Source organism: Xenopus laevis, chromosome 5S (assembly GCF_017654675.1).
Source record: "Xenopus laevis strain J_2021 chromosome 5S, Xenopus_laevis_v10.1, whole genome shotgun sequence".
Classification (NCBI taxonomy): Eukaryota; Metazoa; Chordata; class Amphibia; order Anura; family Pipidae; genus Xenopus; species Xenopus laevis.
Window position 1 is genome coordinate 13156566 of NC_054380.1, and position 22694 is coordinate 13179259.

General features: G+C 41.2%; 1 protein-coding gene and 1 non-coding gene across 4 annotated transcripts in view; one reads left to right on the plus strand and one right to left on the minus strand.

Moving 5' to 3' along the window:
* The window catches only part of disp1.S (dispatched RND transporter family member 1 S homeolog), a 99298-nt gene extending 78076 nt beyond the window's left edge, over positions 1–21222 (minus strand). The window contains exons 1-2 of one of the 3 annotated variants that reach the window (XM_018264964.2): positions 21008–21222; positions 13856–13956 (exon numbers count right to left, since the gene is read on the minus strand). The gene's annotated coding sequence lies outside the window, so the exon portion shown is untranslated. Of the gene's footprint in view, positions 1–13761; positions 13957–21007 lie in introns of all 3 variants that reach the window. The other 2 variants (XM_041564241.1, XM_018264963.2) reach the window with 2 other exon arrangements.
* An 832-nt stretch (positions 21223–22054) lies between these two features.
* On the plus strand, positions 22055–22136 carry trnas-gcu. Its single transcript has one exon. It is a non-coding gene; the product is annotated as a tRNA-Ser (tRNA).
* Positions 22137–22694: the final 558 nt, after the last annotated feature.

A 22694-nucleotide genomic window follows, 5' to 3' on the forward strand; every position in this document is an offset into this window, starting at 1 on the left:
AGCGCATACAAATAGTCCTGTGGGTAACTTCATCTAATGAAAAATCAACACATTGACTGCATTTTTGTGGGGTAAAAACACAGAAATATATGTTTACCCCCCAAACCCATACATTTTTGGAAAGTACACATTCTACTGAATCTAAAATGGGTACCCATGCCTTATTGCTCCAAACTACTGAGTCGCAAGGCTTTCCCACAATTGTCGGTTTTGGTGAAATATCTGAAAATTGCCTCCAAGCTTCAACTTCTCAGCACCATATCACCCATGTATCGTTACGCACCAAAAAAAAGCACCCTAAATATGATTGCCAGGGTTCCTCCGAACAGTTTGGTGGCCATTGTTCATAGGTGTACCAAAGTATCTGGCAGTTAGAGGCCCCAAAATGAAGTTAGCGCATACAAATAGTCCTGTGGGTAACTTCAGCTAATGAAAGATCAACACATTGACTGCATTTTTGTGGGGTAAAAACACAGAAATATATGTTTACCCCCCAAACCCATACATTTTTGGAAAGTACACATTCTACAGAATCTAAAATGGGTACCCATGCCTTATTGCTCCAAACTACTGAGTCGCAAGGCTTTGCCAAATTTGGCGGTTTTGGTAAAATATTCTGAAAATTGCCTCAAAGCTTCAACTTTCCAGCATCGTATTGTCCATGTATCATTACCAGCATAAAGCATCCTAAATATAAACATAGGGGTCTACTAAACAGTTTGATGCCCAATATGCATAGATATACCAAACTATGTGGCGCACAGAGACCCCCAAATGACAATATGTATAGACATTTTCACGGCTGACGCGCTGGCTGCTGCAATATAACCACCCGGTGTGTGTATTATGCGACATTAGACCACCTAACAGTACAGAGACCCCAGAAAACCATATATTTTCAGAAAGTACACATTCTGACGAATCCAATATGGGTAAATAAGTGTTTCTACTGCAAACTGCCAAACTGCAAAGCAATGCTGAACATAACGGTTTTTATCAAATTTCTGAAAATCGTCACAAAGCTTGAATTTTACCCCATTATATGCCCCACATTTCGTAACTTATCAGCATAAAACATCCTGAATATGAACGCCAGGGGTCTACTGAACACTTTGATGCCCAATATGCCTAGATATACCAAACTATGTGGCGCACAGAGACCCCCAAATGACAATAGTGTATATACATTTTCACGGCTGACGCGCGCTGGCTGCTTCAATATAAGCACCCGGTGTGTGTAATATGCGACATTAGACCCCCCTAACAGTACAGAGACCCCAGTAAACACAAATGCAGAGCTGAAAATGCAATAAAATGGCTAAAAATTCAATAAAATGGCTAAAAATGCACCAAAATACCCAAAATTGCAATATAACCACCAAAATAACATACAAAAGCTATTGCACAGTACGGTTAGCGAATACGCTATTCGGAACGGCAATAAAACATTTTTTTTAGCCCAAAAAGATACGATGCGATAAGAAAAAAAAAAAAAAGCCACAAAGCCATATATGTACATATGCGTGTGCACAACGGGTAAATTGCATGTTATTTGCACGTGTGCGCGTGTGCAAGTGTACATGGGTGCTGTGAGTGTGTGTGACCCCGCCAATCCCCAAAAATCTATGTGTGAGTGTGTGTGAATGTAAGTGTATATTACTGTAATAAGTGTGTGTTGGTGTGTTTGTGTGTTTTTGTGTGTGTAAATGTTACACTTACCTGGGGTAGATGCATCAGATCGATGAGAAAGGGTCCCACGCAGCAGATCTCCAGCTCCAACGGTCAGCAGCCATGGGGGGGCGGAGCTGGGCGGAAGTGCAGTGCAGGCAGCAGCAGGACGCATAGGAAACGCGTCCCTGCTGCTGCTTTGGGGCCCCTGGGCGATCGCGCCCCAGGGGCCACACGATCCCCTGCTCTGCTCGTTGTCTAGGGGCAGGGGATCGTGAAGGAGCGGAGCGAGCGGCTCTAACAGCCGCTCCTCCGCTCGCAAACCCGGAAGTGCTGCAGAACGTAGAATCTACGATCTGTGGCACTTTGGTCCTTTGATCCACAGAACGTAGATTCTACGTTCTGTGGCACTTAAAGGGTTAAAAACCTGCGCAGTGTTGTGAAGGTCCCTGAATGTGTTTTATGGATCGTGAAGGCAGCGTTTACTTAAAACCATATAGAGAAGAGCTTGCAGTGCTAATGCACTCTGAGGTTTGATTTGGTTTCGTGTCCTTTAAACCATTAAAATGTGGGGGAAATAAGGAAACTAAAATCACAGCATGATGCGAGGATGAGCAGAAAGATCTGAAAAAGTGGGGTGTTGGGGAGCACCAACCATCAAACACAGTGTATGATGTGCAAGGCCAAATAACTATATACAAAAAAGGAAGAGAAATTGAAAGAACTGGCCCTCACAGTTGCACCTTCCCATATATAAATCAATTCGGAAGTTATATATGGGAAGGTGCAACTGTGAGGGCCAGTTCTTTCAATTCCTTTTTTTGAGCAGAAAGATACACTTTTTTTGTATTGCTGGGAAATAAGTGATCACTTCAAATATCAGCAAGGCTGGCTTACCAGGGTTAGTAAGGAAAGCAAATAGAAAAAATATTTTTAGAAAAACTAACTGGTTGTCAGTTTTGGGCCCCCCGGTCACTGCCCACAGTTTGGGAAACACTGGCCTAAAGCTGGCTATAGACGTGCAGATTTTAGCCTCATATCCGACAAACGATCGGATGTCGCAATGTTCTCACCTGCCACTAACCATTCAGATACTGTAGTAAAAGAACAAATCAGACGATGTTCTGGTCATGACAACAATCGTATGAAAGTGATGTCCAACAAATAGTGGTGACAGGCTCCCATTCATATCGTCCTTGACCGCACTGATGCTGTGCTGCATCTGCCGTAGTCCCAAAGAGCCGAAGTCGCGAAAAGACCAAAAGCGTCACGAAAGGAGCAGAAGTTGAAGCCCCGAAGCCGCCTAAGGACCCGAAGTCACAAAAGGAGCCGAAGTTAAAGTCCTGAAGCCGCAAAAAGACCCAAAGTCATGAAAGGAGCCAAAGTTGAAGTCCCAAAGCCACGAGAATACCCGAAGTCACAAAAGGAGATGAACTTGAAGTCCCTAAGCCACGAAAAGACCCAGAGTCACGAAAGGAGCCGAAGTTGAAGCCCCGAAGCCGCATAAGGACCCGAAGTCACAAAAGGAGCCGAAGTTGAAGTCCAGAAGCCGCGAAAACACCTGAAGTCACAAAATATTCTCTGGGATCCAAATGTTTCTTTTTAACTTGTATGGGGGGGGGGGGGGTGTCCTGGCACTAAGGTTTTTTTTAAAAAAAACTTTTATGCTGGGCTCTGACGACCAATGATTTTTTAAAAAAACTTATGTGGGGCCCTGACACCAATGTTTTTCATAACTTGTGCGTGGGGGGGTGTTACTTTTTTAGCGCTGATATCTGTGTGGTCTTAACTGTGGTGTGGGTGGGCGGGATCTGGGGTGGGTGGGGCTTGGGGTGGGCAGGGCCCAGTGTTGTACGGGGCCCCGTGATTTATAATGGCGGCCCTGTATGTATATCTATCTATCTATCTAAAGCAGTGATCCCCAACCGGTAGCTCGTGACCAACATGTTGCTCCCCAACTCCTTGGATGTTGCTCCCAGTGGCCTCAGAGCAGGTGCTTATTTTTGAATTCCAGGCTTGGAGGCAAGTTTTAGTTGCAGAAAAACCAAGTGTACTGCCAAACAGAAGCTCCTGTAGGCTGCCAGTCCACATAAGGGCTACCAATAGCAAATCACAGCCCTTATTTGGCACCACCAGGAACATTTTTCATACTTGCTCCCCAACTCTTTTTACATTTGATTGTTGCTCACGGGTAAAAAAGGTTGGGGACCCCTGATTTAAAGTGTGCACAGAAGGAATGCACTGTGCACGCAACAGCATTATCTAGTATAAATACAAATCTACAGAGATGCTCTATATTCATATTATACTGTCTAATGGATAGGCAAAGGCCTCCATCAAACTCTGCTCAATAGCATACGAGAATAAAACCTACTTTAAATAGTGTTGTAATAGGAACAAACTATTTACATTGTAAAATGTTGCAAAAGAATTGAAAGCCTGAACTCCTTCTGCCTTTTTAGGCCCATCTGCCCGTGATCTGTACAAAGGCTGGTCTTTCAGATTTGGGAAGAGACGTTTGGAATCTACGAAATATATGAATTCTTTGTTAGCATATAAATAATGTTAAATAAATAATTTAGAATCATTCAGGGGCAGGGGGAAGACCACGGACATAATGAAGTGCGCCCAGACCGAAATACTTAGTTTGTTTTTAGATCAAACAACTGCCCTGTGACCTTGCAGAACAGACAGTGCTCTGTTATTCTTTGCACCTATTAACCAGGTGCTCATTACAGAGGACAGATTTAGAGATGAGGAACTATGTGCTGAAGGCTTTTTCATCCCCTTGGCTCACTGCTTGCAAAATTGATTTTCTTTTTCATTGGTTAAAATAATCTTTCCTCCCGTTGGTCTATCCTCCCAGCTAACTGATAACAGATGTTCTGTTAGTGATTTTCTTCATGTCTGAGCCACATGTCAAAGGAACTTTCTTTTTTAATATAAATCCTTGGGAGTCCTGTAAATGCAAACCAGTTGTCTATAGCTTTGTTGGCAGCCATTAACCACTTGTTATCGGTGAATTTGTGCTAGGTTTACATTGGCTATTTATGGTGAGGGAGATTCTATTGGCCTGACATATTCTATTGAGATTCTATTGGCCTGGGAAATGCCGCATTCAAAAAGTGCATTTCAGTGCAATCCGTCAAATTATCGCGAGGTTAGTGGGAATCGAACGTTATCTGGAAATCAGTTATCCAGAAAGCTCCGGATTATGGAAAGGCCATCTCCCACAGACTCCATTTTATCCAAATAATCCACAATGTTAAAAAACGATTTCCTTTTTCTCTTTAATAATAAAACGAAAACAGTACCTTGTATTTAATCCCAAATAGGGTTGCCATCTGTCCGGACAGCCCGGTTTTTGGAAGGGCTGCCCATGTAAAAATTTCTAATTTCCAAATTAGGAAATTCCGGACAGGACACTGAAGTGAATGACATGCCCCACCCCAACTGCACCAGAAAACCCCTCCCACGACGACACCTGCCCCGCCCCCAATGTCACCGGCCCGCTCCCTGCCCATTTACGCACAATAAAAAAGCGGCAACCCTAATCCCAACTAAGATACAATTAATCCTTATTGAAAGCAGAGCCATCTCTTATAGGTTTATTTAATGTTTATGTTATTTTGTAGTAGACTTAAGGTATGAAGATCCAAAATCCAGAAAGCCCCAGGTCCCCAACATTTTGGATAATAAGTCCCATACTTGTACTGAGAAAGCAGCATTTACTTGAATCGAATCTGATCAACAGAGATAGGCAGAATTTCAGTCAAAAAACACAGTGAGCAATGGATTCCGTGCAAATAAATGGCAGGTTGGATATTTAGGTAGTTCTCGTCATATGCAGGATTTGGTTGGGATTCAGCCTTTTCCAGGAGGATTCTGATTTGGTCAAATCCAAGCGTGTGGTAAAAGCAAGTGACTTTTGTACCACATGAACAAGGAAATAGTTGGTATTTCTGCGAGTGGTTCTTTTAAACCCTTCCTTAGCCTAATTTGCATATGCAAAAGATGGTTTCGATTCAGTCCTTTCCTAAAGTAGTGGATTCGGTGCATCCCTTGTTGCTATGGGTGACACCTTTTCTAAAAAACGTTACCAGCTGGTGGGGGGCGGGAACATGATGCCGGCTAGGCCGGTAAAATACCGGCCAGGTGGCAACCCTATGAGGACATGCCAATGTGAGACCAGGGCACCAGCAGAGCTGTGGAATCAAAGTCGTGGAGTCAGAAGCAATTTTGGGTATCTGGAGTCGGTGTCACCAAAAATGTACTGACACCGACTTTGTGGATTGTATGTAACAATGATTCTATAGTTATATGCCAGGTTCAGTTAATACATAAAGTTGTTTTATGTTGTCCATTTTTTGGTTTATGTAGTTTAACGTTGATTTTGGTTTAGAGTTACTAACGGATGTGGTTTATATTTTTGAGCCTTGGCAGTTAAAAATTGCTGTGTATGTTGTGCACTTCTTTCAATCAACATGGAAAATACATTAGTGAATTAAAATAACAGTACCACCAAAAATGAAAGTTTTTTTAAAGTAATTAACACATAATATACTGTTAGCATGCACTAGTAAAAGCTGTGAATTTGCTTCAGAAAGACTACTATAGTTTATATAAACAAGCTGCTGTGTAGTCATGGGGGCAGCCATTCAAGCACAGGATACACAGTAGATAACAGATAAGTACTACTATAGTTTATATAAACAAGCTGCTGTGTAGCCATGGGGACAGCCATTCAAGCACAGGATACACAGTAGATAACAGATAAGTACTACTATAGTTTATATAAACAAGCTGCTGTGTAGACATGGGGGCAGCCATTCAAGCACAGGATACACAGTAGATAACAGATAAGTACTACTATAGTTTATATAAACAAGCTGCTGTGTAGCCATGGGGACAGCCATTCAAGCACAGGATACACAGTAGATAACAGATAAGTACTACTATAGTTTATATAAACAAGCTGCTGTGTAGCCATGGGGGCAGCCATTCAAGTTCGAAAAAAGGCACAGGCTACATAACAGATAAGCCCTGCCCAATACAATGGTGTTATGCGCAGTAGAGCTGAACCTGCAAATGCTCCTACTGCGCATGCGCCACCAAACGCCGGGCAATCCAGGTAGAAGACCGCACGGGAGAAGATGGGGCCTGTGAGCTCCGTGGACAGGACCTGCGCCGAGGGGTAAGTAGCAACTTAGAGGTATTTGCCAGGGGGGGGTAGACCAGGGGGGAGGAGGGACAACACAGGGGAGGGGGAGGGATAATAGCGCCAAAGGGGTTTAGTTCTCCTTTTAAGCCAAAGGCAGGAAGACTGATACAGAATACCATGAGTACACAACAGAAGGAAAGAAATGCAATGTTTCTTTTGACATAGAACTCAGAGCAGCGCTACTTTGAGGGTTCACTGGTATATTTAGGTGGACCTTTCTGATAAGGCTTACTTAATTTTAACCTTTCATTCTCCTTTAATTACTTTGATACACTTTCAGTTCTTGGTGTTACTGTTCCTTTAAAAATAGAGGAGTCGGCATAGAAGGATTTATGTACTGACCAAAGCCCTGGGCACTAGTGAGGGATTCCACTCAAGCAAATAATAGCTGTGTGTCCTCATCTTGGGGTTTCTCCAGAGACTGAAAAATGCCAATAGAGTTTGCCATGGCCCAAAAAACACAAATATATCAACAGCTTGTACTCAATTCTAAAGATGGAGTCATTATTTAAATGTATGGTGCAGGCTCATCCAGCTAAAAGCTAGTAAGGACTCTCCATGCTCCAAGTTCTATTAGCCAAAGAATGAGTTGGTCATCGGAGTTGCCCGTCCTCACGGCCAACTAAGTGTTATCTTTTTAGAACAGCTTGACTGTTATTTTTTTCCCAGCATTAGATACAACTGTTCTTATAACACCGCTAGGATTACTACATTACTTATTGTATTGAGATACGTTTTCCAGGCAGAAATACTTGGATGCAACATGTAATGAATAGGATATGGTTTCCTAACCCCAGCAAACTGCTGCAAAATATTAATTTTGTCTTTTGCCAAAATAAAGACGCATGCATAGTCATGGCCTCCAGCACAGCTGTTTGACGGCTGAAGCAAAACTAACAAAAGACAACCGAAACTGGCATCACATTAAACTAGAAAGCAACTGATAAAAGAGAAAAAGCTAACGTTTTCCATTTTTTTTTCCATTTTACCAAAAAAATAAAAAACAAAGCAACATTTGCAATCCATTAGATCAAAACAAACAAAAAAAATCCTTATATACTTATATTTGTTAGCTAATGTGCAAGTGATTTTAAAAGGTTCAAGTTGCACTAGCATGCCAACACTGAGAGCGTTCCAAATCCTTAAAAAATGCTATTTTGAAGTTTAAATAGCCTGTGAAAATAATTGTGGTTTACTTGATTACTTTTTATAGAAAAAAATAAATTATATGATAAAAAAAAATGAATTTTGGGTTGTGGCAAAGCATTCTTCCTGTCTGACATGAGACTCTGCTACATCCTTCAGATCAGAAATGGTAGCAAAGTCGGCAATACAAGGGCTTCTAACTTGGCTACTCTAAGGGGTAGAGTTATTCAAATTCGATTTGAGTTTTTTGAAAAAAAATTCTATTTTCGAGATTTATCATACTCTGGCTCTTTAAGAACTAGGGTTGCCGCCTTTTATAAAAAATTTTACCGGCTGCTGGAGGCGGGGCCTCAAATGGGTGGGATGTGATGTCAAAAGGGGCGGGCGTGACATCAAAGGGGCGGGGCCACACAACGGAGACCCACGGACGCTAGAAGAGGCAAAAGAAAAGGTAAGTTGCAGGGAATTGGGGACAGGCCGAGGGCTCCTTTTGATCTTATTACAAATTTACTGGCAGCTACATTGCCGGTAAATTTGTAATACCGGCCCCGGCAGGTATTTTATTGCAGCCTTCCTGACATACAAGTTCTTTCTCCGATAAGATTTTTTAAAATTTGAATCGAATTCGATTTGAATTTTCTAGTCGATTCCATTCATCCAAGTTTAAAAAATTTGATTTTTTTTTTAATTGATTGTTGGATTTATGGGAGTTTAGGGGAGTTTTTAAAAACTCACATGAATTAGAAATAAATGTGTCTCTAAGGGGCAGATTTATCAAGGGTGCAATTTCGAGTTGATGGGAGTAATTTTAAACTCCCATCAACTCGAAATTCAAATAAAAAAAAGACCAACCGAACTTTATTTTAAAAAAAAAAATTTCATTTTTTAACTTCGGGTGTGCTGTATTCGATTGTTTGAATCGAATTCGTAACATTCGATCAAATTCGATTCAAAGTGAATAGTTGAAGTTGAATTTTTAAAGACACAGTACATGATACATTTCAATATTTAGATTTTCTATTTTTTCAAATTCGATTCGAATTTGGACTATTCCCTAGTTGAAGTACACTAAAATTACCTCGAAATTATAATTTAAAAGTTCAGTTTTTCAATTCGACCCTTGATACATCTGCCCCTAAGTGTTGGGAGCATAAAGGTTGAGCCATTGGCTGAACATGACATCCATCCCAAACAAAAGCTAATTGGAGCTTGGTCAGATAAGTGTCAAGTTGGAGGGCAATCTGGCCTATGTTATAGATTGTTCACCTTTTATTACTGGTGGTTGTTAAGTTATTTAGCTTTTTATTCAGCAGCTTTCCAGTTTCTCCAATCTGGTTTCTAGGGTCCAAATTACCCTAGCAACGATGCACTGATTTCAATAAGAATAGGCAATACTATTACATTATTCATTTTGTTAGATGGGGTCGGTGATCCCTATTTGAGAGCCGAAAAGAGTCCGAAGAAAAAGGCTAATAATTAAATACTTCAGAAAAAATAATTAAGACCAGTTGAAAAGTTGCTTAGAATTGGCTATTCTATAGTATACTAAGGGGCAGATTTACATAGGGTCGAATATCGAGGGTTATTAACCCTCGATATTCGACTGCCGAATGTAAATCCTTCGAATATCGAAGTCGAAGGATTTACCGCAAATAATTCGATCGAAGGATTTTAATCCATCGATCGAAGGATTTTTCTTCGACCTAAAAATTGTTAGAATGCCTATGGGGACCTTCCATGGCACCTCGGTAGGTTTTAGGTGGCGAACTAGGGGGTCGAAGTTTTTTTTTTAAAGAGACAGTACTTCGACTATCGAATGGTCGAATGGTCGACTATCGAATGGTCGAATAGTCAAACGATTTTTAGTTTGATTCAAAGTCGTAGGTCAAAGTAGCCAACTCAATGGTCGAAGTAGCCAAAAAAATCATTTGAAATTCGAAGTTTTTTTATTCTATTCCTTCACTCAAGCTAAGTAAATGGGCCCCTAAGAGTAAACTTAAAGGTGAACCACCAATTTAACTAACAGCCAGTAAGGTAAAAAAAAAAAATCCTACAAGCTGGTCAAGCATGTTGTGCATATGTGGACAATATAGCCGAGAAGAGGTACAAATAAAGGTACGTGATCTGTACACATCTTTCAGGAAAGAACAAAAATTGTTTTGTAAAAATTTGATTCATTAATGGGAAGTGCTCCCAGATTGGTGCACTCTTTTAAATATTGTGTACTGAGCTCTGTTTAGTTAGCCTATGACAAAGGGGCAGATTTTTTGAAAATTCGAATTCGAGCTATTTTTGTGAACTTCGACTAGGGAATAGTCCAAATTCGATTTGAATTTGAAACAAAAAAAAATTAAAATTCAAATATTGAAATTCATCTTGTAATGGCTCTTGACTTCGACCATTCGCCATCTAAAACGTGCCAAATTTATGTTTTAGCCTATGGGGGACCTCCTAGAACCTATTTGGAATCAATTGGTGCACTTTTTTTTGAAAATACTTTGAATCAAATTCGATCGACTTGCACCCTACTTGTTTTTCCTCTGATCTGTCCGTTGAAACATCAATGATTTCCTTCCTTGTTTTCCATTCTTTGGCAAAGCCCTTTAACTTGTTTCCCGTGGGATCCGGAAAACACTGCCCATCCTGCATCAGCAGGAAAGAGAGATAGGAGACTGAGCAGCATCCAGCAAGGTTGAACAGGGGCTCTGAGAAAAGGGACAGTCTCATTATTAGTATTTTTGCTAAAAATGAATAGAGGCATTCTTGATGAGGTCCCTTGGGTGTTCGATTATCCCAGAAGTCCATTATTGTCTCATAGCAATGTTTCTTTTATGGTGCTTGTAGTTGACTTGTACGTTCAGCCGATTTTATGTACCTATGTATAATCTATATGAACCGGTCTGCTTGACTGTCTGTTATGTGTGTATGTTTAAAACGAAATAAAACTTACCTTTTAAAAAAAAAAATGAATAGAGGCTTGAAACTTCCGCTGCCTTTTACTTTCTGCCCATAAAACAGTTGAAGGCCCTGGCAGACAATATGCTCTTACCCGGAAATTCTCAGAATTCCCCTGAATTGAGCTGGTGAAAATGTTACGACCATCGTCGTCTCGGTTTGCATCCTATTTCCAGATGTGAGCCGTCTATTGAAAGGCAGGAAACCTTAATGGGCAATATACCCTATTAATAGCATTTATCCTTCCATATATTAGACCGTAAAATGAGCTTACCTCTATTGTTTGCAGCTGCGTGGCACATAATAATAAAGGGAAATAACAGGGAACAGAATATACTCGGCTCACTTTTATTCATTCATATGGACAAGAGATGGCATACAGCATGGGGGCAAAAGAATATTTTCAATCTAGAATTTATATATTTGCCGTATTGCTGAACTCTCTGTAATATAAAATGTGTTTTTACCTCTCTTTCGGCAAGGACCAAGAAACAACTACAATAATAAATTGATTTAGCTGTTTACTGTATAGGTGTTCTATTTATTTTAATCAATAAACCAGTTTCTTTGTAGGGTGTTTCAGTGCAGATAATGTTATGTGTGCATTTTCAGGATAAGTGTATTAAAGGTACGGTAACAACCAACAAATGAAAGTGTATTAAATCAATTAAAATATAATGTACTGTTGGCCTGCACTCATAACAATAAGGGATGGGTGAATTTGACCTGTTTTACTTTGCCAAAAATTCGCCACAGGCGATAATTTGTCACAATGCATTAAAGTCTATGGTCGACAATTTTTTTTTTTTTGCCATTGGAATCACAATTTCTGTGGTGAAACTCAGCAAAAAAATCGCTCATCCCTTGTAACAATGATTTGTTTGCTTCAGCAACTCTAATAAAGTTTATATAAACAAGCTGCTGTGTAGCATGGGGGCAGCCATTCAAGCACAGGATACACAGTAGATAACAGATAAGTACTACTATAGTTTATATAAACAAGCTGCTGTGTAGCCATGGGGGCAGCCATTCAAGCACAGGATACACAGTAGATAACAGATAAGTACTACTATAGTTTATATAAACAAGCTGCTGTGTAGCCATGCGGGCAGCTGTTCAACCACAGGATACACAGTAGATAACAGATAAGTACTACTATAGTTTATATAAACAAGCTGCTGTGTAGCCATGGGGGCAGCCATTCAAGCACAGGATACACAGTAGATACAGATAAGTACTACTATAATTTATATAAACAAGCTGCTGTGTAGCCATGGGGGCAGCAATTCAAGCACAGAATACACAGAAGATAACAGATAAGTACTACTATAGTTTATATAAACAAGCTGCTGTGTAGCCATGAGGGCAGCCATTCAAGCACAGGATACACAGTAGATAACAGATAAGTACTACTATAGTTTATATAAACAAGCTGCTGTGTAGCCATGGGGGCAGCCATTCAAGCACAGGATACACAGTAGATAACAGATAAGTACTACTATAGTTTATATAAACAAGCTGCTGTGTAGCCATGGGGGCAGCCATTCAAGCACATGATACACAGTAGATAACAGATAAGTACTACTATAATTTATATAAACAAGCTGCTGTGTAGCCATGGGGGCAGCAATTCAAGCACAGAATACACAGTAGATAACAGATAAGTACTACTATAGTTTATATAAACAAGCTGCTGTGTAGCCATGGGGCAGCCATTCAAGCACAGGATACACAGTAGATAACAGATAAGTACTACTATAGTTTATATAAACAAGCTGCTGTGTAGCCATGAGGGCAGCCATTTAAGCACAGGATACACAGTAGATAACAGATAAGTAGATACAGGGCATCGAATTTCATGAGCGCCATCCTCTTCTCTTCGGTAATCGTCGGGAAGAGAGTGGTGTATCGGCGCATTGTGCCGAAAGCCACGGATATTGCCGAAGCTCTGGAAGAAGACTCGAAGATTACCAAAGAGAAGAAGATGTCGCCCTGAATCTTCAACGACAGGTAAGCAAAGACTTGGGGGCAATTACAGAGGATTACACATAGGCTGGGGGGGGGGGGTGTATGTGGGGTAGGGTTTTTTATTAATGAGCGTTTGGGTCTCCTTTAAGAAGGCATGGTAGAGCAGGGCCATGTTAGGGAGTGGGTTTAACAGAGCATTCTGTCCCAGTGGCTGCACAGATCCTATTTGATTCCCATTGTAAGCAGCAGTCCTTCCCTGCTTTATGGCTGAGATTCTAGCTATCTGTATAACAGAACATTCTGTCCCAGTGGCTGCACAGATCCTATCTGATCCCCATTGTAAGCAGCAGTCCTTCCCTGCTTTATGGCTGAAATTCTAGCTATCTGTATAACAGAGCATTCTGTCCCAGTGTCACAGATCCTATCTGATCCTCATTTCAAGCAGCAGTCCTGTCCTGCTTTATGGCAGAGAATCTAGCCATCGTTATATCGGATACCCAGAATTGTAGAATGGAAGTATATCATTCATAATAATCACAATAAACAGCATGCATGCCAATATCACGTGTGTGCCACAGGGATAGTCTATTTTCATTGATCCACAGTACAATGATTACACAAAACTGGCTAATATTTATTATGGCTGTTTCTTGTTTATCGGCTATACATTCAGATTGCAAGGGACAAAAACAGAAAACACAGAAGAAAAAGCAATATGTAACTGCTGAAGAGAATCCGATGACGTGAAACAAATATAAAGAAGAAAACGATATAACTACAAAAGAAGGGAAAAACAGGCATACTTAAATGTTCAGCAGAGATGATCATTAGAAGCCAATGCTGGTGTGCGACATCGGATTACAGGCTGCTTTATAAAAAGGAACAAACATGAAATACCTTTAAGGAATTTCCAGGGCGTATCCTCAGGTATGCGAGGGTCAAAGTAACCACAGAAGCAAATCAGCAGGCATGCGGCCAATATCAGATATTGTGGGCTCCTAGGAAACAAATAGTAAATATTTAACAATCTTAGCAGCAAGGTGGAAAGGAGGACCATCTGAACCAGTAAAACATCATTGTATAAGATGAACCATTCTGCCCTTCCCAGTCTGACACTCAGAATAGAATGTATACATAAGCTTAAAGGGGCCCTCTCACTGCAGGCTCTCTCCTGTTTGTACACTCAATTAATTACTTTTGTCACAGACTTAAAATAGTGTTGCGTTGAATTCTATGTGGATTATGTTTTCTTTTATAATACAAAGGACATTTAGGCAAAGGTTATGTTTCCATAAACCATACATCGAAAGATATCATTTACATGGTGGCTGCGCAGATCCTATCTGATCATTGTAAGTCCTGCCCTGCTTTATGGCAGCTGAGATTCTAGCTATCTGTATAACAAAGAATTCTGTCCCAGTGGCTGCACAGATCCTATCTGATCCCCATTGTAAGCAGTAGTCCTGTCCTGCTTTATGGCTGAGATTCTAGCTATTTGTATAACAGAGCATTCTGTCCCAGTGGCTGCACAGATCCTATCTGATCCCCATTGTAAGCAGCAGTCCTGTCCTGCTTTATGGCTGAGATTCTAGCTATCTGTATAACAGAGCATTCTGTCCCAGTGGCTGCACAGATCCTATCTGATCCCCATTGTAATCAGCAGTCCTGTCCTGCTTCATGGCAGCTAAAAAGGGGACTTATAGGGGAACTAATGTCTAAAATGGAATAAGACTAGAAATGCTGTTTTTTGTATAATAAAAATAAACATGAGCTTACTGCACCAGAAGCCTAATCAAACAAATAATTTATGCTTTCAAAGTTGGCCACAGGGGTTCACCATCTTGTAACTTTGTTAAACATCTTTGCAAGACCAAGACTGTGCACATGCTCTGTGTGGTCTGGGCTGCTTAGGGATCATCATAAATGATCAAAACAGCACAAGTCAAATAATATCTGCCATAGAAGGCAATATAGCAAGACTGATTAATAATCAGAATATGCAGACTGCACTGGGTCTGCGGATACATTTCTCTACACAGTTGCCAGCTGTTTTACAGGGAAACGAACAAAGCTGCTCAAGTTCTGGGAAGTAAGGTGGAGGGCTCCCCCCTGCCGTTTGAACGTATGATCATTTCCCAGCAGAGCAGTCAGGGACCGTCTGAAGTTTCCTATCCACAGAAGTCAAAGTACGTAAAATGAAGGGGGAATTTTACTACATACAGTCAGGTTTCTTATAAAAACAGTACACATTTTTTAAATATATTGGAGATAGATTTCTTTTTCATTAAAGAAAGTAAAAATGGAATTTTATTTTTTTTTGAGTTTAAATCCCCTTTAAACCTAAACAACTCTGAAAACCATTGTTCTATTGGCCCAAGCCGACCCCTCTTAAGGTTTAAAGACTATGGCAGATATGACAAAGGATCTGACATTATGCTTCTCCTTTGTATACTGTTTTTTTGGCAATATTAATGACATACTGTATTAAGCTCTATTAATAGCTGGACCTAGAAAAACCCATGTGACATAGCCCAAATTCTGCTCATGAGCACGGGAAAAAAGCTCCCCCTCCACTCCCAATATCTGCCTGCAAAGAACTCATGAAATATATATAGGTACCTGTAATCCAGAATTGGCTTTTGCTTCTAAAACAGATTAATTATATGTCAATGTCTATGCCAATAAGAATTAATTATACCTTCATTTGGATCAAGTACAAGGTAGTGTTTTATTATTGCAGATAAAAAGGAAAATTTTTCCAAAATTTAATTTATTTCTATAAAATAGAGGTGGCCTTCCAGTTATTCAGAGCTTTCTGAATAATAGGTTTCTGTATAATGGATCCTATACCAGTACATACTGATTTTAGATTTTATCTAGGAATGGAACCTTACTAACAGACCTGAGAAATCTGAGACTTCCAATTACAGATTACAGACAGCTGAATGTAGGCAAGTCTGCTATTTCAGTGGAAAATTAACAAACTGGCAGAAAAAGTGAAAAAAAAAAATGCATCAATGTGACACACAAAAATGTGCGCAACTTAAAGAAAACCGATAGATTTCCCACCATCAATAAGTGCCTATGCAAACTTGCATAAGAGATTATCCACTGAAAATAATTCTGGCACAGATAAAGTAAGAATTACAGGTCCAGCAATACCATGTCATTTTCAGATATCCAAAATTACCTGTACAAAGCAGCGGGAATTTAAGTAGAGAAGCAGATCAAAGTAAATAATTATGCTACATAAAAGACAGTTTACCAATTGTGTGGACAGCAGGTGATGTTTCATATATCTGTGCACAAATATGCAAATAATTAAAAGGGTTAGTTCACCTTTAAATTAACCTTCAGTATGACGTAAAGATAATCTAAGAGAAATTGTAATTGATCTTCATTTTTTATTTGTTTGTGTGTTTTTTTCAGTTATTTGGCTTTTTGTTCATCAGCTCTCCAGTTTAGTGCTTCAACAGCTATCTGGTTGCTAGGGTCTTATTTACCCTAGCAACCAGGCAGTAATATGACTGAGAGACTGGAATATGTTTGAAGGTCAAAATAGAATGTAATTAAGGGACTAAATAGAAAGATAAGTAATAAAAAGCAAGAATCACAATAAAATTGTAGCCTCCGAGAGAAATCGTTTTTATTCTGCTGGGGTCAGTGGGCTCCATCTAAAAGCTGGAACGAGGTAGAAAACGAAGGCAAATGATTTAAAAATAAATAAATAACTATGACAAAAACGTTGAAGACCAATGGCAAAGTAGCTAGGAATAGGGTATACAGGTATGGGATCCGTTACCTGGAAACCTGTTAGTCAGAAAGCTATGAATTACAGAATGGCCTTCTCCCATAGACTCCATTATAATGAATGAATCCAAAATGTTAAAAATGATTTCTTTTTTCTCTGTAATAATAAAACAGCAGCTTGTACTTGATCCAAACTTAGATATAATTAACCCTTATTGGGAGCAAAAGCAGCCTATTGGGTTTATTTAATGTTTTCATGATTTTCTAGTAGACAACTTATGAAGATCCAAATGAAAGGAAAACTAAACCCCCAAAATTTGATAGTTTATTTCAAATTAAGTGACATATTAAAGAATCTTATCAAATTGGAATATATATTTAAGTAAATATTGCCCTTTTACAGCTCTTGCCTTCAACCACCATTTTGTGATGGTCTGTGTGCTGCCTCAGAGATCACCTGACCAGGAATAGTGCAGCTCTAACAGGAAGAAGTGAGGAAGCAAAAGAGAGAACTCTGTCTGTTAAATCACTCCTTTAAGACCTAAAGCTGGGGGAAAATGGACCACATAACTGTGAAAGTAAAATTAAATCTTTCCCTATACTGCTCTGGTGCAATCTCTGCCCCCTCTCCAAAGGCCAAATATCCCGTAATCACTGTACTGAAAACAACTGAACACAAAGCAGATTGGCAGAAGCTACATACACAGAGCAATGGGTGGAAATCCCAGAGCAGATTTCCTTTTTTATAAAATGAATACAATTGCCGGGCAGTTTGTCAGTACTTCCTACAAGAGGCCTAAACTGTTGCAAGAGTTTGTTACTCTTACATGAAAAGCCAAGCCTTGGGGGGGGGAGATAAAGCACAAAGAAAGATGATTTCCCGAGGCAAGGCAGAGTGTGCCATCAGACTAAAAAAAACACATCTATAAGGAGCAAGACAAAACCCTGCCATAGGAATATAGCAATACCTTTTTCAGTAACTACAGGTATGGGAAACCTGTTATCCAGAATGCTCCGAATTACAGAAAGGCTGTGTTCCGAAGACACCATTATAATCAAATAATCCATATGTTTAAAAAACTATTTCCTTTTTTCTCTGTAATTGTAATCAGTTATCCAGAAAACCCCTGGTCCCAAGAATAACAGGTCCCAAACCTGGGTTACCATTAAACCAATTGGGCAGGAGCTGGTAGTTTGATCTTGGCTCTAGTGATGTGCAGGCCAACCCGAAACCCACGGGTCAGGCCAACTCCTGCATAAAATCTTCGGGTCAGCTTCCAGCGCCAAAATTTATAGGCTTCCGCCTGCCCCGCCCCTTTTGTGACATCACTGCAGGGCGGATGGGCGTGGGTCTATAAAAAGAGGGCAGGAGTGGGCCGGGGTCAGGTTTCGGGAGTGGGCAGGTTAGGGCAGGGTGCGGTTCGGGAGGGGGCAGGTTAGGGTCCGGTGCGGGTCGAGAAATTCTTGACCCACACATCACTACTTAGTTCCTAGCGCTTACAGGCAGCGGTTATTGGTTCATGTAACAATGCCTCCTTCATGCCAATATGAATGGGCCAAAACCTGTAGTTAGATGAGATCCCCCCCAAAATCTTTCCACCTACCAGACAACTGCATGGCAGAAAAACCAGCAGGACAAAGAGTTAAAGAAAACCCACCATCTACAGTACTGTCCTGTGGAGAATAGAAAAGTAATATTACATGTCAGTATCTATTTAAGTCTGATGTATCTTTGCAGCGTAAATTTAGATCCCATCACCTGGATCACCAGGAGAAGCGCATTCCATTCTACATTCCAATAATGCAATCACCCGGCTGTACCATTAAACATATCAGCCCTGACACCGCAGAGAAAGCGCAGACTTGCCCATAGCTCAGTGCCACGCTACTCATCTACTACTACTACACACCCTGGCATCCAGTATGGGATCCATAGTCTGGAAACCCTTTATCCGGAAAGCTCAGAATTACAGAAAGACCCAAATAATCCACATTTTAGTCATCTACTAGCGCAAACTTGTGGAATCCAGTACAGGTATGGGATTCGTTGTCTGGAAATCCATTTTCCAGAAAGCTCCAAGTTACTGAAAGGCCCAAATAATGCACATTTTATTTAAAAAATGTGGATTATTTGGATTTTTGTAATAAAACAGCAGCTAGCACTCGATCTAAACCAAGATATAATTAATCCTTATTGGAAGCATAACCAGCCTATTGGGTTTATATAATGTTTATGTGACTAGTAGACTTTGGGTATAAACATCCAAATTACAGAAAATTGCTTATCCAGAAAACCCCAGGTCCTGAGCATAACTGAATAATAGGTCCCACACTCTCCTGTACGGCTTATTTTGAGGCTGCATTCTTATCTGGCTTTAGCATTACGTCTAAAGATGGGTGATTTCGGGGAACAAATCGCTATGTTTGCAATTACTATATAGATAGTAGACCTTGCTTTGAGTAGAAAAGAATAATTGGGAAGCAGTATTGTCAGGGGCGATCCTGGGGCTGCTGCCGCCCCCTCTCACATTAACATCAGAGAAGGGCCACATTGCTAGTGGAATGAGCGAACAGTGCTCTCTGCACTAATGGAACTGAACGTCTGGTTAAAACCAGGAAATTTGGCTCTTAAAGTAACAATTTGCTTTTTGCCGCACCTTGTCTCATGGCAGGAGTGGTCCTGAGTATTGTTATAAAGGGGAACGCCACCACATACCCAAAATCACCTGAAAATTAAAATGTGATTCTAAACAACTCTCCAATTTATATTAAACATTTGCAGCAGTTTTATTCACATTGGAAAATGTAATTAATAATCAAAAGCGGTGCTGTTCTCTGGGCTCTGACTCCAGAAACAATACAGCACAAGCCTGCGAATTAACAGACCTGGAGAAAAAAGGCATTTCAATTAGTCACCTGGTTTCCGAAAGCAGAACCAAAGACCAGAGAGTTGTATATAGGACTTCTAACAGCAACCGCATAGATTAAAGGGATTGTGTCATGATTTTTAGGATGTAGTTTTTATTTCTAAATTACACTGCAAATAATTCACTCTAAAATATAAAATTTCATTCCTGAACCAGCAAGTGTATTTTATTTATTTGTAATATTGGTGTGTAGGTGCATCTCAGGTCATTTTGCCTGGTCATGTGATTTCTGAAAGAGCCAGCACTTTAGGATGGAACTGCTTTCTGGCAGGCTGTTGTTTCTCCTACTCGATGTAACTGAATATGTCTCAATGGGACCTGGATTTTACTATTGAGTGTTGTTCTTAGATCTACCAGGTAGCTGTTATCTTGTGTTAGGGAGTTGTTGGGGGCGGGGGTGATATCACTCCAACTTGCAGTACAGCAGTAAAGAGTGACTGAAGTCAGTTAGGGCAGAGACACATGTGGAGATTCAGTCACACGGCGACAAATCTCCTCTTCTTCAGGCAACTAATCTCCTCGAACTGAATTCCAGCTGGCTAGAATGTAAATTGCCGGTGGGGTGGCACTCGGAGCGCTTCGTTTTCCGAAGTCGCCCGAAGTTTCCTTTTGAAGGAATGTCATCCCACCAGTGATTTAAATTCTAGCCAGCGGGGAGATTAGTCGCCCGAAGAAGAGGTGATTTGCTGCTGGATCTCCACGTGTGTCTTTACCCTAAATTTACCGGGGGGGGGAAGGGTGATATCACTCCAACTTGCAGTACAGCAGTAAAGAGTGACTGTGTGACTGAAGTTTATCAGAGTACAAGTCACATGACTGGGGGCAGCTGGGAAACTGACAAGATGTCTAGCCCCATGTCAGATTTCAAAATTAAATATAAAGACATTTGTTTGTTCTTTTGAGAAATTGATTTCAGTGCAGAATTCACTATTAACTGGCCCATCGCTATATCTGAGGAATTGGTGGAAAGTTGTATTTAAAGTATATTTGGAAAGTTGCTTAAAATTACACTCTCTTTCATTAGGCAAAACAAAAGCAATGTTTTGGGGGGGGGAGACTCTCTTAAAACTGGGATGGAAGATTTCAATTGGCAGTGACTGATGTTTCACAAGATTATTGTTGTGTATAAACCATTATTTCATACGGCTGAGGGGAGGCTGCTAATAATGAAGCCTGAGGGGAGGAGCAATTGTGCAAGTGAAGCCAAGGGCGGGATGTGACAAAAAGCAAATACACCGGATATCACAATCAGGGTGGTGAAACCATTGAATGGAAACGTGAGGGGGGGGGTCAGAGAAAGATGGCACAGGTGCCTCTCCGAATAGAACTGCGGGCAAAGGGCTCAAACAAGAAAACAGAAGGACGCCCTTACCATGAGCCGCAGGGGCCGCCTCCTCCCTCCAGTTCCGGTCCCACTCCGCGGCACTCGGTGACTTCAACACACACACAGCTCCCCCCCGGCACTCGCGCGAGACCCGAGCGCCGCCACTAACTCCCAAGCTCCTCCCACTGGGCTCCTAAGCGCGCGAGAAAAACGACGTAACCACGGCAACCGCCACGCGTTCCTCGCTGCTCTATGTAAATGGCCCTTGTGTCGCAATGTTATTGTTGTGAATGATAAACCACGCCCCTCCGGGCATAAGCGTCAGTCGGTTGGCTGGACAGCAACTTCCGGTAAATAAGCGATTGGCAGAAAGCTTTAGTGGAAGCCATGTTGTGGCTGGCGGCGGTTTCATAATTGTTCAAATATTTGCATTTGCAAATTGGTTTACATGAGTACCAGGGGCTCCTCGGGGGAGGATTCTGACCAATAAATGCAGGGGGTGCAGGAGTCAGGTCCGTGTATACCGAGAGACACAGCCCAATTTATCAGTCGGTAACCCCAGGCTGGTGTCGCTTCCACAGCAAATAAATGAGGAATGTCATCCCGTAGCGCCATCTCGTGGCAGATGCTGCGAAATACTATTTTACAGTGACGTCTAGTGTGCCTACAAATACAGTCCTACAGCGACCTCTAGCGGTGAACTGTCAGCCTATTGCGACATCTAGTTGTCTATGCGCATGCCCAAGTTTAATACTGTCCTACAGCGACATCTAGGGGTAGGCTAGGCTTTACACAGGCTGAGAATCCCAGGCAACCCTCTGCTTAGAGCGACACCCTCTGGTGAACTATGCACACAGCACGAATCATAGGAAACGACACCGTTTTATAATTTATTTTTTTGCACTGTTCTTCCCGGTCCAGCGAATGTGCGTGTTGCTTCCGTTTTAGCAGGAACCTCAGAGGAAAGTTCTATTTAGCGCCACAGATACGGCCCATTGCAGTAAAGCAGCGCAGGTTTGGAGTGTGGGCGTGTCAGATACGTCACTGTGTGATTTCGGATTTAGAAGGAGACTGTGAGGGGAGGGGGAAGCATGTGACGAGGTGGCCGAGTGGTTAAGGCGATGGACTGCTAATCCATTGTGCTCTGCACGCGTGGGTTCGAATCCCATCCTCGTCGGGAACTTTTATTTTATTCACATCTGATTTTCCTTCTGTGATAATTCCATCAGAAGGAACATTTTTATTCTGAACAGTGACAGGCGGCCTGAGGTACGTGGGGAATTCATCCCACAAACACAAGCCCATCTGCTGTCTGTCACCAACCTCCCAGGGTCATGCAAAGGTGAAAGGGAAGCTCCTCCCACAGTGCAGCCCCTCCAGACATGTTGGTAAAATCAATGCAAAATGGATATTGAGCACATTAACCTCAGACATGCCAGTAAAATCACTGGAGGAACAGATTATGATCAGATTAACCCCAGCCATGCCAGTAAAAATGGATTATGAGCAGTTTAACCCCAGCCATGCCAGTAAAATGGATTATGATCAGATTAACCCCAGCCATGCCAGTAAAAATGGATTATGAGCAGTTTAACCCCAGCCATGCCAGTAAAATGGATTATGATCAGATTAACCCCAGCCATGCCAGTAAAATGGATTATGAGCAGATTAACCCCAGACATGCCAGTAAAATCACTGGAGGAAGGGATTACGAGTGTGCCTACAGGCACACTCA